The 16,298-nt window shown below is 41.7% G+C and overlaps 1 long non-coding RNA gene across 1 annotated transcript in view; it reads left to right on the forward strand.

Moving 5' to 3' along the window:
• Positions 1-16,298, forward strand: part of LOC117674204 (uncharacterized) — an 81,824-nt gene that overhangs the window by 52,176 nt on the left and 13,350 nt on the right. Inside the window, exons 6-9 of the long non-coding RNA XR_015731319.1 lie at positions 2,678-2,782; positions 4,708-4,811; positions 13,765-13,909; positions 14,279-14,357. This is a non-coding gene — a long non-coding RNA (uncharacterized LOC117674204). The remainder of the gene's footprint in view (positions 1-2,677; positions 2,783-4,707; positions 4,812-13,764; positions 13,910-14,278; positions 14,358-16,298) is intronic.

The following is a 16,298-nucleotide window of genomic DNA, read 5'->3' on the forward strand; positions in this document are numbered from 1 at the left end:
TGCAGCTCACGCAGGAGAGGTGTTATATGGGAGGTAGGTAGCTCCCGTGACTACCCGCGTGGCCGCATTCTGGACCAGTTGGAGCCTCCGGGTGCCCTTCAAGGGGAGCCCCATGTAGAAAGCGTTGTAGTAGTCCAGGCGAGAAGTGACGAGGGCATGAGTGACTGTGCACAGGGCATCCCGATCAAGAAAGGGCCGCAACTGGCGGATCAAGCGAACCTGACAAAAAGTCCCCCTGGCAACAGCCGTCAGATGTTCCTCCAAGGACTGCTGCATATCCAGGAGGACTCCCAGATTGCGAGCCCTCTCTGAAGGGGCCAAAGACTCACCCCCAATAGTCAGTGATGGAGTCAACTGACTATATCGGGATGCCGGGAACCACAGCCACTCAGTCTTGGAAGGGTTGAGCTTGAGCCTGTTTCTCCCCATCCAGATCCGCACAGCCTTCAGGCATCGGGACATCACTTCAAGGGCATCGTTGGGGTGGCCTGGGGTGGAGATGTACAGCTGGGTGTCATCAGCGTACTGATGGTAGTTAGATATGATTAAAAGTTAGAATAAGTGATAGAAACAAGAGAAGGGGGAATGTTAGTATATACTCTTTAATATAATAAAATAAAAGTAACAATAAGAGAAACATGGAATAATTGAATAATGACAAATTGCAATTTATTATAATTGTGTATCATTAGAAATATATAAATTGATTGAATCTAATAATTATGATTAATTTTATTAGTTTTATTTGTATTAGAATGTTGGACACCCAGGTGCCACACTGTTTACGCATTGATTGATTTGATATGTTTGTAAAAAATAAAAAACTTTTTTAAAAAATAGAGCAAATATATATAATCTAGAATTAGTCCAACATTCAATGACTTTCATAAATATGTGGTTTGGCTCCAGTGAAAACTGACACAACATGGTTTAACATTCCTTTACATATTTTAAACAACTATGATATATATGCAAGAAATGAAACAACACTACTGTATCCATCCTTTTGCAGGATTTGTTGTCTTCTGAATTGACTCTGCAAACCTCCTGGGCTTCTGATATTTTTATTGCTTATTAATTTTAAGATCTACTTATTTTGTCATGGAGACCATAGCCTTGTAACAAAATAGTCCACAAGTGACGTTCACAGTCTCACAGCCTCTTTGATGATATCCTCTTGAGATACCCATGCCAAAATTTGGTAAAATATTGCTGGCTGTGTAATTTGGGATTTGCATTCTTTTAGAGGTTTCTGAGGACACAGATAAATCTCCAAGTGCTTCAGTGACCCTCTAAAAGGATGGAAATGACCAGCTCTCTGCAAGGAATACAAATCCTTCCATTCCCCACTATCCTGTCAGAGCCAAAGAAGCTTCTTGGATGAGAAGCGAAACATCTTCAAAAGAATAAAAAATAAGAAAATCCAGTTGCCTCCTGAAAAAAAAGCATCTTTGGGACAACCATGACCTGGATGACTGAGAATCTCTACAGACTTTTTGACAAGGGAAGACTTTCAGATATTTCAATGGCGTGCATATCTTTATTTGATTGCAAATTAACTTTCCTCAGCTCAGCTATGCAGGTCTGTCGATTTCAACGGAATCGGGCATTAAATTAACTTTTGAAATTTTTGAGAGTAACAGAAGCAACATGGAAGGAAGAAACGTTCCAAATGGGAGTGTTTTAAATGAGGGTTAATTCTCTGATATAGCAGCAAATGAGAGAGAAATTATGCTCCTGCAATCTGAACACAAGCGTGGCTTGGAATACCGTCGCTCAATTAGATCTGCCAGTTGAACAAACAATAAGGTGTGTGTCTTGTTAAACTCCTCTTTTCATATTCTGAAGCTTTTCTATATAGGGATTTGCGTAGGCATTCAGGACACAGCTGATGATAGATTTGTTTTAACTGCACAGAGAAAGTGGGAAATGAAATATGGGTAAGCAAAAGAAAATGTAGAGATGTAGCATTCTAGGAAATGTATCCAAAGTTGTTAAAATTAGTCTTTTCAATATGACTTTCATAAATATACATATTTCTGTACATAGTTTGGAGGGTTGGACAAAACAGATTTGGTGAGTTCATTCTCTGCTTGTACTTCTATGGATTCCCCTTTGCTGGACCTTGCCATTTTGCCTCAGATTTGGTCTGTCTTCAAGGAATATAGGTAGTCCTCGACTTATAACCACCCTTGAGCCCAAAATTTATGTTGCTAAGTGAGACATTAGTTAAGTGAGTTTTGCCCCAGGTTATGACCTTTCTTGCCACATTTGTTAAGTGAAACACTGCAGCTGGTAAGTTAGTAATGCGGTTGTTAAGTGAATCTGGCTTCCCCATTGACAAAAGGGGATCACGTGAACCCAGGAGATTGCAACTGTCATAAATATGAACCAGTTGTCAAACATCTGGGGCGGTGGGTGGGGCCTCCCACCGGTTTTACTACTGGTTCTTGCAAACTGGTCCGAACCAGGGGCAACCCACCACTGATCACCTCTCCTGCGGGAGCTGCATTGGTTGCAGATTTCTTTCCAGGTGAAATTCAAGGTGCTGGTTGTCACCTTTAAAGCCCTTCATGGCTTGGGACCAGGTTGTCTGAGGGACCATCTCTTGCCGGTCATATTTACCTGACCCACTAGAGTGTGGAGACAAGGAATGTTGTGTGTCGTTTCCCCTAAGGAGAGACATCCGGCAGGACCCAGAAGAAGGGCCTTCTCTGTGGTGGCTTCCTCCCACTGGAACATCATCCCTCCGGAGATTAGATTGGCCCCCATTAAATGGCTGGTATGAATGTGTGTTGTCGTGGAGGTGGGTGGGTTATTATTTTATTATTTTTCTTTTTAAAATTATTTTTCTTTCTTTTATGTTGTGTTTTTATGTTGTTGTAAGCCACCTTGAGTTGCCATGTGTAAATATAAATTTTCTAAATAAATAAATAAAATGAAATAAAATTGTCAGGAGAAATATCTGCATTCTGCATCATATAAGACAGGCAGCAACAGAACCTTCCAGAAAAGCTTGTTTTTCGCTTTCTCTATCACTCTCTCAGAAACCCTTGGGTCTGCCGTTTGCTTAAAGAAATGCCTAAAATATAAAATCTAAACTTACTCCCCCTCCTCGACAGAAATTTAAATCTGAAGGGGAGGGGGGTTACCCCCTCCCCACAAAAAAGCAGGCTGTTTATTTGTTAGCATTCCAATATGCCAACATGTGCAACAGAAGAAAATCAAGCTTTTGACAGGTGTAGACACTAGACTCAGAAGCAAACGCCTAGTTCTCTTGAGTGTTTCAAAGGTTTTTCGTCTGCCAGACTCAAAATAAATTTCTATCTCAATGTCCAAGAAAATAAATAGAGCGCTTTATTTGCCAAAGCTCAGGGCTAATTAAAATAAATAAATTAAAATGCTTAAAGTTCTGATTCTTTTTAAGGAACATGCTTCTCCCCCTCAGAAGAAATTACCTGTTGCTTTGTAGTGTAAAAAAAAAAAAAGCTCAAAGATATAAATTTAACCATGAGACACAACATCTTTAAGTTTCCACTCCTTTTTTGGCTTCACAAATATGTTGGCCTCAACCAATTTCCATATATGCCTTCCTTATTGTACAATATAAGGATTTTGTATAATTCATAGCAGAATGGAAACTAACCAAAGCTTTGTAAAATTCTTCTGTGTTAATTATTTACTATAAAGTTTTAATATGTGAAGCCTCATATTTGATTTTTGTTTTTTGTTTTTGTCCTGTGGCTATGAGAGCGTTTATAATTGGCCTGAAATGGTATGTGGTATTTGATAGCGTATAATTAAAATTGTGAACTAGTGTTTAGTATTTTGCAGGCTATTGCTGTTGACACAAAAATGGCAGGTCACATTTGACAATTCACAGCAGACAATTTACTTACCATCGCTACTAATTCGGAAATGTGAGTGTGCGTGCCTCCTCCATGCATGCGCATGCGCAGAGGGTCAAAAACAGGTCGTGATGATGTCAGGACGGGTGGGCGGAGCCTCCCGCTGCCGGCGCTACCGGTTCGCCCAAACCAGATAGAACTGGCTGAATTTCACCACTGATTCACAGGTTTTTGTGTTAACTGTGTTAACTGTGACACGTGTCAAACCAGAACTACCACCTAACACTCCTGTTGCCATTTTCAGAATTAAACCTTTGCACCAAATACCTAAGATATTTGAAACATGCGAATGTTCCAAATAACATAATGACAGAGTTGGAAGAGACCTTGGGGGTCTTCTAGTCCAACCCCCTGCTCAAGCCCTCAAAATTCCCATACTGTATAGCTCCCTATGCCATTTCAGACAAATAATTGTCCAATCTCTTCTTAAAAATATGTTTTCTTTCCTCCCTATTCCATCAGTGGTGGGTTTCAAATTTTTTTACTACCGATTCTGTGGGTGTGGCTTGGTGGGTGTGGCATGGCTTGGTGGGCGTGGCTTGGTGGGCATGGCAGGGGAAGGATACTGTAAAATATCCATTCCCACCCCACTCCAGGGGAAGTTTACTGCAAATTCCCCATTTCCTCCCAATCAGCTGGGACTTGGGAGGCAGAGAATAGATGGCAGCGGGGCTAGTCAGAATTTTTACTACTGGTTCTCCGAACTACTCAAAATTTCCGCTATCAGTTCTACAGAACTGGTCAGAACCTGCTGAAACTCACCTCTGTTCCATGTCTATTATTCACATTCATTTTGCAGGTTGAGCTTTCCAGAAAGATTCTGCAAGTGCTGTTCTCCCAGTCTCTAAAGCTATCAGGAAAGAGAACCACAAACTCGGTTAAGCAGGGATTATTCTGAGTCAGGTAAATGGGCACTGCTGCTTATCATTTAAGAGGGAATCTAAATTTGTGCTTTATTTTGATGGCAGGAGATAGAGGCAAGGCCTCTTTATTTATTTTTTCTTGGTTGGAGGCTTTGGAACTGAGTTAGTGCATATCCCCAAATCACACAGATGTCAGTTTATCCTTCATGACTGTATTAGTATAATAAAGTAGTAAGCTGAGTAAGTGCAGGAATCTGCAGACCCAAAGTGCAAGCAAAGCAGGTAAATTTATGTGGCACACCAGCGGATATTATAAGCACAGAAATGCATGTTTCTCTCTCCAGTTGAAATATATTGGGATTTTATTTCAATTCTGACCTACCTGAGAGTAAGCTACTTTCAACTCAAAAAGATTTTATTTCTGAGTGAACTTGTATATAATTGTGATGTGCTTCATTAAGAATCAGGATGATGGATTGTGAATACCATTTGTTTTTAAGATTTTGCCAATAGCAGCACCATGAGAGCCAGTAAGGCATCAGGCAAGAAATGGGGACATTGGGAGTTCTAGTTCCACTTAGGCATGAAGCCACCTAGCTAATCTTGGGCCGGTCATTTTCTCTCAGCCCTAGGAAGGCAATGGCAAACCATTTCTGAAAAAAATTGCCAAAACACCCCGAGGGACTTGTCTAGGCAGTTTGGACACAATTGAACTACTTAAGGATAAATTTAAACTGCTCTTGAAACCAATGAGAGAAGGCTTGAATTTCATTAGTTTGGATTGTTTCAAACCTATGAAAGCATATGAAATATGATACAAATATCTATTTAGCCCATTTTACAACTTCACAGGTTACATTTCTCTTTAATATGATATCTTCTAGTACATTTGTTATTTCATCCCCCATTTCTACCTTTCCTCCCCAAGTGCCGGTCAAATTATTATAACTAAACTAAGACGATTTTATAGAGATGTAACTCCAATCAGTTTTAATGGATATACTTCCAGGCATCTGTAGGGGAAGAACTACCTATGTTAGTCTATGGTGGCAAAAAATCAGGAGAAGTCTGGTAGCACTTCTTTTTTTGACTAAGAAATTTTATTAAAAACTCTTCGTCAGCTGCAGCTCACTTTATCAAATACATGGAGTGGCTGGACTGATGTAGGATATAAACTGAGGTGAGAAAGAGGAGAAGACAGGTTAGTTATGTAAATGCAGATTATATGCGAGACAGATTACAATTACCTTAGCAATTAACAACTGTAATGTGTTAAAAAAACTCAACCTGTTTGTTGAGACTTCTGAGATTGCCTGAAACCTTTCGATGGATGTGAGTTTAACAGTTTCTTGCTTGATGGTGCTGTTAACGTCCTCTTTTTTTGAGACAACTTTGAGGTCTGCTACAGAGTATCCTGGGAGGTTTGATTATTGCTTTGAGGACTTGTTTTGAGTCCTGATATCAATTAATGCATCCATTAAGTGCTTTGTGAAAAGTTTGGCCAGTTTGTTCTATGTAGAACCCCAAGGGTATTGATGGCAGATGGTGGCATATATCAGAGGAAGAGTATGTGAAGATTCCTCTACAGTAATCTTGTGTGTGAAGTTGTTGGGGCCTGTGATGGTATGTTGGTGTAGATATGGGAGCAAAGTAGACATCTGGGTAGGTTGCCAGACCTGATTCTCATGTTATCATCCTTGTTCTGTTATTCATTGTTGGTTGTGAAAATCTGCTCCAGGTTGGCTGGTTATCTGTATGGAAATATGGGCCTATAAACTTATGCCGTTTAATGATATATGTTTGTTGGGAAAAGTCACAAGTCAAAGATCAGAAGGAGCCAAACTCCTTCTGATTTTTTTTTACTTCCAGGAAAGTGATGTTAGGAATGAAAGAGGATTTCTTGAAGCAAGATGTGGTCAAAGATAACCATGCACAATTCCAATTGCTTCCGGTTGTTAATCATCATTTGAACTTCATATTAAATTAAATGGAATTTGAAAGTGTGTCATTTTGGCCAGACGTATCCTCCATTCTCTTACATGCTGTTCCTACTCTTAGCTTTAGTGAGCGTGTAAAATGTGTTCTCTTTCACCAGCATTCTTTCGTAAGCAAGATGAAACATGGCACAGACTGTCTTCTCTTTACCTAAACTCTAAGGTTGGTCCTTGGTGACACCAACCTGTTCCTGAATGAAGACAGTATTTAAAAATAGATATTCTTGATGCCAGCACAAAGGCTTGTAAATTAAATCAGTCAAATTTATCACTAGTGGTTAAAAAGCTGTAAACGTTATGAATTTATGACGCTGTACTCACATTCAGCTGTTCACTGTTTCTGCCTCTCTCTGTTTTTCCCTTCCTCTCTGATGTGGAATAAAGTTTATATACGAGGGTGAGATCATTATAAATACTTTATGTTACACAAGTGCAATTTTAAATGTTTGCAGGCAAAGAGTGCCCCTGAGATACCAACTGTATTTCATGGGTTACTGCTTCACAGAACTGACAAGAATGCGTTTTGCAAATAGTGCACCCTTGCACATACTTCCCAGTTTTATATTTCTGAACTTTAAAAAACCTGGCATATACCAGTTGTTAGTAGGAAGGCACCAGTTGTTAGTAGGATTCAGTAGGAGAAACTACTTGTATTATTTTATGTCTTGCTTAAAATCATCCCATTTTATACAGGTTTAAATGAAAATGAAAACAGATTCTAAATGTTTTGAGATACTCTATAGCCATTAATGGTGTGAGCTTTAAATTGTTTTTTCTAATCTTTGGAATGTGCTACAACATTACTAAGAAAAGCATTAACCAAATTCACAGATGATCAAACTTAATTTTCCAACTTAGACAGGTTTCTAATTATTTTGTATTAGAAATAGCTATTTCCTGTTTTACCATTGCATCTGCCATGCTTAAGGTGGTTCTTTTTTTTTTTTTTAAATCCAATTAAGTGTAATAGAAGTATCAGATAATCAGGAAAAATAATCAAGAACAACATCACGTGTTTTAAAATTACTATGCTTATCTTATCACATTTTTTTTAAAAAAATTTACTGGCTAGATTTACTATCATTTCCAACCACTGTAGCAAAATAATTTCCCAGAGAGGTTGCTCTTTAAAGATGTCTTAGCCTTTTCATGGTCTGTCACAGAAAAAAAAAAAAAAACTAAGAGAATTGTCTGCCCCTCCACCCACCCAACCTCCCATCCATCCATCCATCCATCCATCCATCCATCCATCCATCCATCCATCCACAATGAGTATGTTTGAGGGAGAGGATTAAAGAATTTAACATGATTTTTTGGTGTGTATGTGTGTGTGTGCCTTTGAATCAGTTTAACTCCTGATATCCACTTGGACAAGTCCCTGCAGGTTTTTTGACAACATTTTGGGAAGTGGTTTGCCCTAGCCTCCTTTCTAGGACTAAGAGTAACTGACCCAAAGTCACCCAATGGTTTTTGCGCCCAAGACAAGATTAGAATTCACAACCTTCCAGATTCTAGACTGGTATCTTTTATTTATTTATTTATTTTATCATATTTGTATACCGCCCTACTCCCGAAGGACTCAGGGCGGTGAACAGCCAAGATAAAATACAAAGACATACAAAAGTTAAAAAACTATTAAAAACAGATTAAATAATTTAGGCTCAAAAAACAAATTTAAGACATCCAATTTATCTAAAATCATTTAAAACCCAATTTAAAAGGGAGAGTTAGGCCAGACCAGCCTGTCGGAATAAAAACGTTTTTAGGGCACAGCGGAAGATGCGTAAGTCTTGGATCCTCCGTATCTCCGGGGGGAGCTCGTTCCAGATGGCAGGTGCCCCCACAGAGAAGGCTCTCCCCCTGGGGGCCGCCAGTCGACATTGTTTGGCCAATGGCACCCTGAGGAGCCCCTCTCTATGGGAGAGAACTGGTCGGTGAGAGGCTACTGGTGGCAGAAGGCGGTCTCGTAAGTGCCCTGGTCCTGAGCCATGGAGCGCTCTCAAGGTGGTAACCAAAACCTTGAAGCGCACCCGGAAGACCACTGGGAGCCAGTGCAGCTCGCGCAGGAGGGGGTCACATGGGAGCGCCACATCGCTCCCGTCACCACCCGCGCGGCCGCATTCTGGACCAGTTGGAGCCTCCAGGTGCTCCTCAAGGGGAGCCCCATGTAGAGAGCATTGCAATAGTCCAGGCGTGAGGTGACAAGGGCGTGAGTGACCGTGTGTAACGAGTCCCGATCCAGAAAGGGACGCAACTGGCGAATCAGGCGAACCTGATAAAAAGTCCTCCTGGCCACGGCCGCCATATTCTCTTCTAAAGACAGCCGTGAGTCCAGGAGGACATCCAAGTTGCGAACCCCATCTGTGGGGGCCAACGACTCGCCCCCAATAGTCAGAGATGGTGCCAACTGACTATATCGGGACGTTGGAAACCACAGCCACTCGGTCTTGGATGGGTTGAGCCTGAATCTGTTCCTCCCCATCCAGATCCGTACGGCCTCCAGGCACCGGGATATCACCTCGAGGGCATCATTGGGGTGGTCTGGGGTGGAGATGTACAGCTGGGTGTCATCAGCGTACTGATGGTACTTCACCCCAAAACCACAGATGATCTCACCAAGCGGCTTCACATAAATGTTGAACAGAAGGGGCGAGAGGACCGATCCTTGCGGCACCCCACATACAAGGGGCCTCGGGGTCGACGTCTGCCCCCCTGTCAACACAGACTGAGACCGGTTGGAGAGAAAGGAGGAGAACCACTGTAAAACAGTGCCCCCCACCCCCAACCCTTCCAACCGGTGCAGCATTATACCATGGTCGATGGTATCAAAAGCCGCTGAGAGGTCTAATAGGACCAGGACAGAGGAGCAACCCCTGTCCCGAGCCCTCCAGAGATCATCAACCAATGCGACCAATGCCGTCTCCGTGCTGTACCCGGGCCTGAAGCCCGACTGGAATGGATCTAGATAAGTCGATTCATCCAGGTACTGAGGCAGCTGTCGTGCAACCACACTCTCAACAACCTTCGCAACAAAGCGAAGGTTAGAGACAGGACGATAATTTGCTAACACAGCCGGGTCCAGGGAGGGCTTCTTGAGGAGGGGCCTCACCACCGCTTCTTTCAGGGCAGCGGGAAAGACACCCTCACTCAAAGAAGTATTTATAATCCCCTGGAGCCAGCCTCGTGTAACCTCCCGGGAGGCCAGCACCAGCCAGGAGGGACATGGATCCAATAAACATGTGGCCGCACTCAGTCTGCTCAGTATCCTGTCCATGCTTTCGGGAGTCACAGGATCAAACTCTTCCCATATAATATTTTCAGGACCTGCCCCTGTCATCTCCCCTGGATCTACCCAATCAGAGTCCAGCTGTTCCCGAATCTGAGCGATTTTGTCATACAGATATTGTACAAAATCCTCAGCTCTACCCTCCAAGGGGTCCTCCCGTGCCCCCTGGTGGAGCAGGGAGTGGGTCACCCTAAACAGGGCAGCTGGGTGATTATCTGATGATGCAATAAGAGCAGAAAAGTAGTTACTCTTCTCTACTTTTATCGCCACTAGGTAATCCTTAATATGAGATCTTACCAGTGTCCGGTCGGATTCAGAACGACTAGCCCTCCAATTGCTCTCTAGGCGTCTTTTCTGGTGCTTCATCTTCCTCAGCTCCTCAGTATACCAAGGAGCCAGGTGAGACCGGTGCCGGGTCAGAGGCCGCAAAGGCACGACTCGGTCCAAAGCCCCAGCAGCCGCCCTATCTCAGGCGGCTACTAAGTCCTCAGCCGAGTCGTGTGCCAGAACCTCAGGAAATGGCCCAAGCTCCATCTGGAACCTATCAGGATCCATCAGGCGCCTGGGGTGGAACCACCTGGTCGGTTCCGCCTCCCTGTGGCGGGGTGTGGCGGTTTGAAGGTCCAGGCGAAGGAGGGAGTGATCTCACCATGACAAGGGTTCAATTGCTATATCCCCTATCTCAAGATCACTCAACCACTGTCCAGAGACAAAAACCAGGTCCAGTGTGTGTCCCCCCATGTGAGTAGGGCCATAAATTAACTGGGTCAGGTCCATGGCCGTCATGAACTCCCGAGCCGCCTCAGACGTCTCGCCGACTGATGGCAGGTTAAAATCCCCCATGACCATAAGCCTGGGGGTGTCAACCGCCACCGTGGCTATAACGTCGAGCAGCTCGGGCAGGGCTGCTGCCATGTGGCAGGGAGCCAGGTACGTGACTAGCAAGCCCAACTGCACCCTATGACCCCACTTCACAAGGAGGGACTCACATCCAGCCGTCTGAGGAACAGTGGCCTCCCTCAGTCCAAGACCCTCGTTAATGACAACCGCTACCACTCCGCCCCTCCCCTGTGACCTTGGCTGATGGAATGCACGGAAACTGGGTGGGCACATATCAACAAGGGGGGCTCCCCCCTCCTGGCCCAACCAGGTCCTGTCTACTTCACCAAACTGGCTGATTTAACATGAAATGACCAATTGAAATCTATGAAGTATGATGCTAACTATGCCTTCAGTGCTCAGTCAAAAGTCTCTGAGAAATCCACAAGTAGGACATAAGCATGAAAACATTCTTCAGATCACATTCTCTAGTAAATGGTATTGAAAAATAATAATTGTGTCATCATGGTTAGTAACCTTATCCATGCTCCATGAAGATGTCAATCCCTTTTTGATACCTATTAATCCAACATCTGATTGTGATTCAAACAGATCACTGAGGGAAGAAATGCTTTCTTCCTTCTTTTCCTGCCCTGAATTTTCTATCACTCAGCTTCACTGAGTGGCCCCAAACATCTAAGTATCCACTTTCCCTATATCCTGTATATGTCTTACATGAACCTTCCATTGGCCAACTTATTTTTTTTAATGAAAGAGTGCTGGTACTTCAGACAGAGACTTGTTCTGCCCATGGATTGCATGAGATGGACCAAAACACTGGATACGGGACCCAAGAGATCCACAGAAAAGTGAAACAGTATTTTAGCATGTCCTATCAGGCACAAGGGGGACACAATGGCTCAGTGGCTAAGATGCTGGGCTTGTTGATTGAAAGGTCGGCAGTTCAATGGTTCGAATCCCTAGTGCCGTGTAATGGGATGAGCTCCTGTTACTTGTCCCAGCTTCTGCCAACCTAGCAGTTCGAAAGCATGTAAAAAATGCAAGTAGAAAAATAGAGACCACCTTTGGTGGGAAGGTAACAGTGTTCTGTGCGTCTTTGGCATTTAGTCATGCCAGCCACATGACCACCAAGATGTCTTCGGACAGCGCTGGCTCTTCGGCTTTGAAACAGAGATGAGCACTGCCTCCTAGAGTCGGGAATGACTAGCATGTGCAAGGGGAACCTCTACCATTACCTTATCATGGACAATGTGTCTTATTCCACTCAATTTAGCATTAAGAGATGGTAACAATGGTATACCAAGGGTTTGTAGTGAGAGTAAAGTTTCCTATTTGGAGCTTTCTTTCTTTCTTTCTTTCTTTCTTTCTTTCTTTCTTTCTTTCTTTCTTTCTTTCTTTCTTTCTTTCTTTCTTTCTTTCCTTCTTTCTTTCTTTCTTTCTTTCTTTTTTCCTTCCTTCCTTCTTTCCTTCCTTCCTTCCTTCCTTCCTTCCCTCCCTCCTTCCTTCTTTCTTTTTCTCCCACCTTTATTACATTATAAGTAACTCAAGGTGGTGAACATAACTAATACTTCTTCCTCCTCCTATTTTCCCCACAACAACAACAATCCTGTGAGGTGAGCTTGGACTGAGAGAGAGTGACTGGCCAAAAGTCACCTCGCTGGCTTTTATGCCTAAGGCAGGACTACAACTCCCAGTCTCCTGGTTTCTCGGCTGGCACCTTCACCACTGCACCAAACTTGCTCTTGAAGCTGTGAAGCCCATTTTGGGAATACAAGTACTCTCCCTTTGTGCATCACTGACACAAAGTCATTGGAGCCTGAGCATATAAATAGTTTGCTCTTTATATCTCGTTTAACAACATAGAATTGTCATTTTGCTACCATTCTACCAGTTTAAAGCTCCTTTGGGGCTTTATTATCCTAAATAATTTGTTGAAATCACCATATACTCATTCCCAATGCTAGCTCATTTATGAATAAGTTAAACAACACCAATCACAATATAGATTTTTAAAGACATTTCTATAGATGTGAAGGCCAGAAAAATTCAGGAAACAATCAGGATTTGTTAAAAAGGGCTATCACATAATCAATGCCACAGCATCTCCTTTAATGCTTAAGAAAAACAAGACAGAATATATTTTGGGGCATGCTTCTGTGCATTTGTCTGTGTGGGGGATATAACACAGCATAAGGCCAGAAGCAGGAGACCATGCATAGAGATAAAGCATCTCTGAGAATTTATTCCTAATCTAATGTTAAAGATGACCTTCAACTGTCAGCAGATGTCTTCTCCACTACTAGCAGTCATGTCAAAAAACCCCAGTTACTTAAAATAGCCCCCATCTTTTGCTCATATATAATCAAAGCATTTGTACCAGAAGTTTTATATGCATGCCATTTTACTTGTTCCTTTTTTAAATCTTTGCAAAGCAGCTACATATGGAGATGATATTCTTCAGAATTTTATATCTCTATTGGACATTCCTAAAATACTTTGATTAAAAAAAAAGGTGGGGGGGGAAGAAAGCTGAGCAAAAAAACAAACAAACAATATATACGAAAGCTGAATATATTTGTGGAGATTGTATCAACTGAAGTGTGATCTATTTGGGAGGCAAATTATTTTTCTTGTATTTGTAAAAGTCAGGTGTTGGGATTCAGCGTTGCTCTTGGGAGCACTGCGCATATTGCTAGCCATTTCCTTGGTTACTTTGAAGGAGCAATTGCTGATGGCCCTCAGTCTCTTAAATTAAGTTGCTTCAGCTTGCCCTCCATTTTGAAACATCAGGTTACAGCTGGAGCACCACAGACGCCAAAGTACAGAGCCAATACTCTTGTCTAAATGTTGTTTTCTTTCCAATCTCATCCCAGCTGCCCTCCACCTGCAAAATGAAAAGGCCTGAAATTATGGAAGATAATTTACCTTCTCGAAGTTGACTGCTCCTGATGGTTATGGAAATTGCTAAGTAAAATGCAATTTAAAATGAAAGCCAAATTTGGAACAATACATCATTATGTATGTAAACATATGTACAACATTCGTAATAAATGTCCTCTGCAACTAATGTATAAAACACTTTTTTAAAATTAAAGACATGTTTGAATTTTTGCACCGTAAAGAAAAGCAGGGAGACCCATGTGCAGAAAGGGAGTCTTGTAAAATATCTATATATCTCAAATGGAATAAATTATCAGCTCTCTTTAGAGTTTGCTCTGAATTGGGGCCAATGCAGCTGCGATTTTCACTGCTGTTTGATCTGCCCTTTCAAGTTCTGATGATCCTTCCAAATTGCTTTTAATGGACAGAAGCCAACAAAAGAAGGGGAGCTTGCTGTCATAAAACCGGATGTGTAATTTGTTCAACATTTATACCTGTGCTTTGTAGTTCCCGAAAGCTGCTGCGCTGAAAACTTGTGGAAGGAAGAAAGATGGAAACAAAAAGACAGTACCTGGACTGGTTTCAGGTAGGTCATCTTTTTCTGAGGTTCAAGAAATATTCAAGATTATATCTGAATGTCTGAAAGTGTTCCAGCTGTACTTTATGGCAGCATGGAGGTTTCTAGCAGCTAACCGATTGAGAATGCTTTCAGAAGGAAATAAAAAATAGCAGGAACATTTATTTATTTTTCCTAATATTCCATGGGCAGCTTTCTTGATTCAGTGCTAATTAACAGTCCCCTCATTCAATAGTTTTATCTTCCCCCAGACGGAATCCTATTTTAGAATGGCTTCACGATATGACATACCACTTATTGAGAATATCCAGAATGAAAAGAAGATGTTTTATACCAGTTTAGCCACCAACTATTCTGGTATCCTCCAGATGTTTTACACTGCAACTACTATCTGAAATGTTCCAAATCTTTGGAAGAAATAACAGTGGGAAGGCTGACCCGAACTTACTATGAGTAGCTTTCCAAGACAGGAGGTGGAACTAGGAGGCCCCAGGGAATAAATGTGGGGCCCAGGGCCGGATTTTCCTATAGGCTAACTAGGCTTCAGCCTAGGGCCTCAAGATCAAGAGGGGCCTACATTCAAATTGTTAGCAAAATTAAAATTACACTTTCACTATAGGTGAAAGGGCCTCATAAGTGGAATAGCCTAGGGCCTCTTTTCATCTAAATCCGGCCCTGGTGGGGCCATTTGCATGCAAATGACATATTTTTTTTTAAAAAAAAGCTGAGATGAGATCTGGTGGAACATAGAAGCACAGTTGATTGGGAGAAAAATCTGGATTTTTCAGAATCACTTTCAGAATTCAGAATTCACTTTCTTCAACAATTTCCAGATATAGTCTGTTGAACATCGAGGGGCTAAAACAACTACTATTTCCATTGTAGTCAAGCATAATAGATTGTAGTCAAGCATAATACGTAAATGATGTTTTATGCAAGTTACTTGGATTTGTATCATCAGTGTCCTATCTCTGTGTCCTTCCCATGTATTGTATTACATCTCTTTTTTAGCTAGCTAGTGGGTAGCTAACTTTTTTTTCTAGCTAGCTGAAGGGTACCAGCTGGAGCAAGCACATCCAACCCCCAGGCCAAGGGCTGCATGTGGCCCTGGACAGCTAGTAATGTGATAACAGTGAGGTCATAAATGTTTAACATTATTATGTGATTTTTTGATATTTATATACATTAACTTTATTATACATTTTATACATAGCCTAAGACAATTCCTCTTCACTCAGTGTAGTTCAGTGTAGTTCAGACAAGCCAAAAGGTTGGGCACCCATGAGCTAGAGGAAAGCTTCAACTACCAAAAATACCAAAAAGTACCAAAAATAAAATATGGAGCATTGAAGAAAGGAAATAGTTGGGAGACATTAGGTTTACTTCTTTTTGATGCATGTTTTCTTTTTATTGAAACTGGAGGAAAGTTTCCTTTTAGGACGAGTTTGCTTATCTATTTTATCTACACGCACTTAATTATCCGTATGTGAAGTTGAAATCTGAGATTTGATTTGAAAATTAATAGCTTAACTTTCCGAAATAAACCAGGTGTCAGGATTGATGATCTGAATGAGATGCCTGTGAATCAGTTCAACAATTTGGAAGAACATTTGCATATGAGCAAAAGCCCCCCCTTTTTATAGTGTTCATAGATCTGAATCAAATTGACTTAATTGTATGGGTCTCATTGCCAATTCTAATTGAATTGAATCTACAATCCTAATTGAATCAATAATGACTGTAGATACATACCTATTGTATGGTGCTATGATTTCTGATGCGGGATGCAGAATGCATATTATCAAAATACAGTTTTCTCAAAGCTTTTCAAAAGCACGTCCACCTATGATGCCTTTTATATGCATGTTAAAATTTCATTTTATTGCAAAATTGAAACTAAACAATGACTACGTACCAAGCTGTGTTTTTAGCACAGGAATTAAAAATCAG

This window comes from Pantherophis guttatus, chromosome 1 (assembly GCF_059756535.1).
Source record: "Pantherophis guttatus breed Tessera chromosome 1, ASM5975653v1, whole genome shotgun sequence".
Classification (NCBI taxonomy): domain Eukaryota; kingdom Metazoa; phylum Chordata; class Lepidosauria; order Squamata; family Colubridae; genus Pantherophis; species Pantherophis guttatus.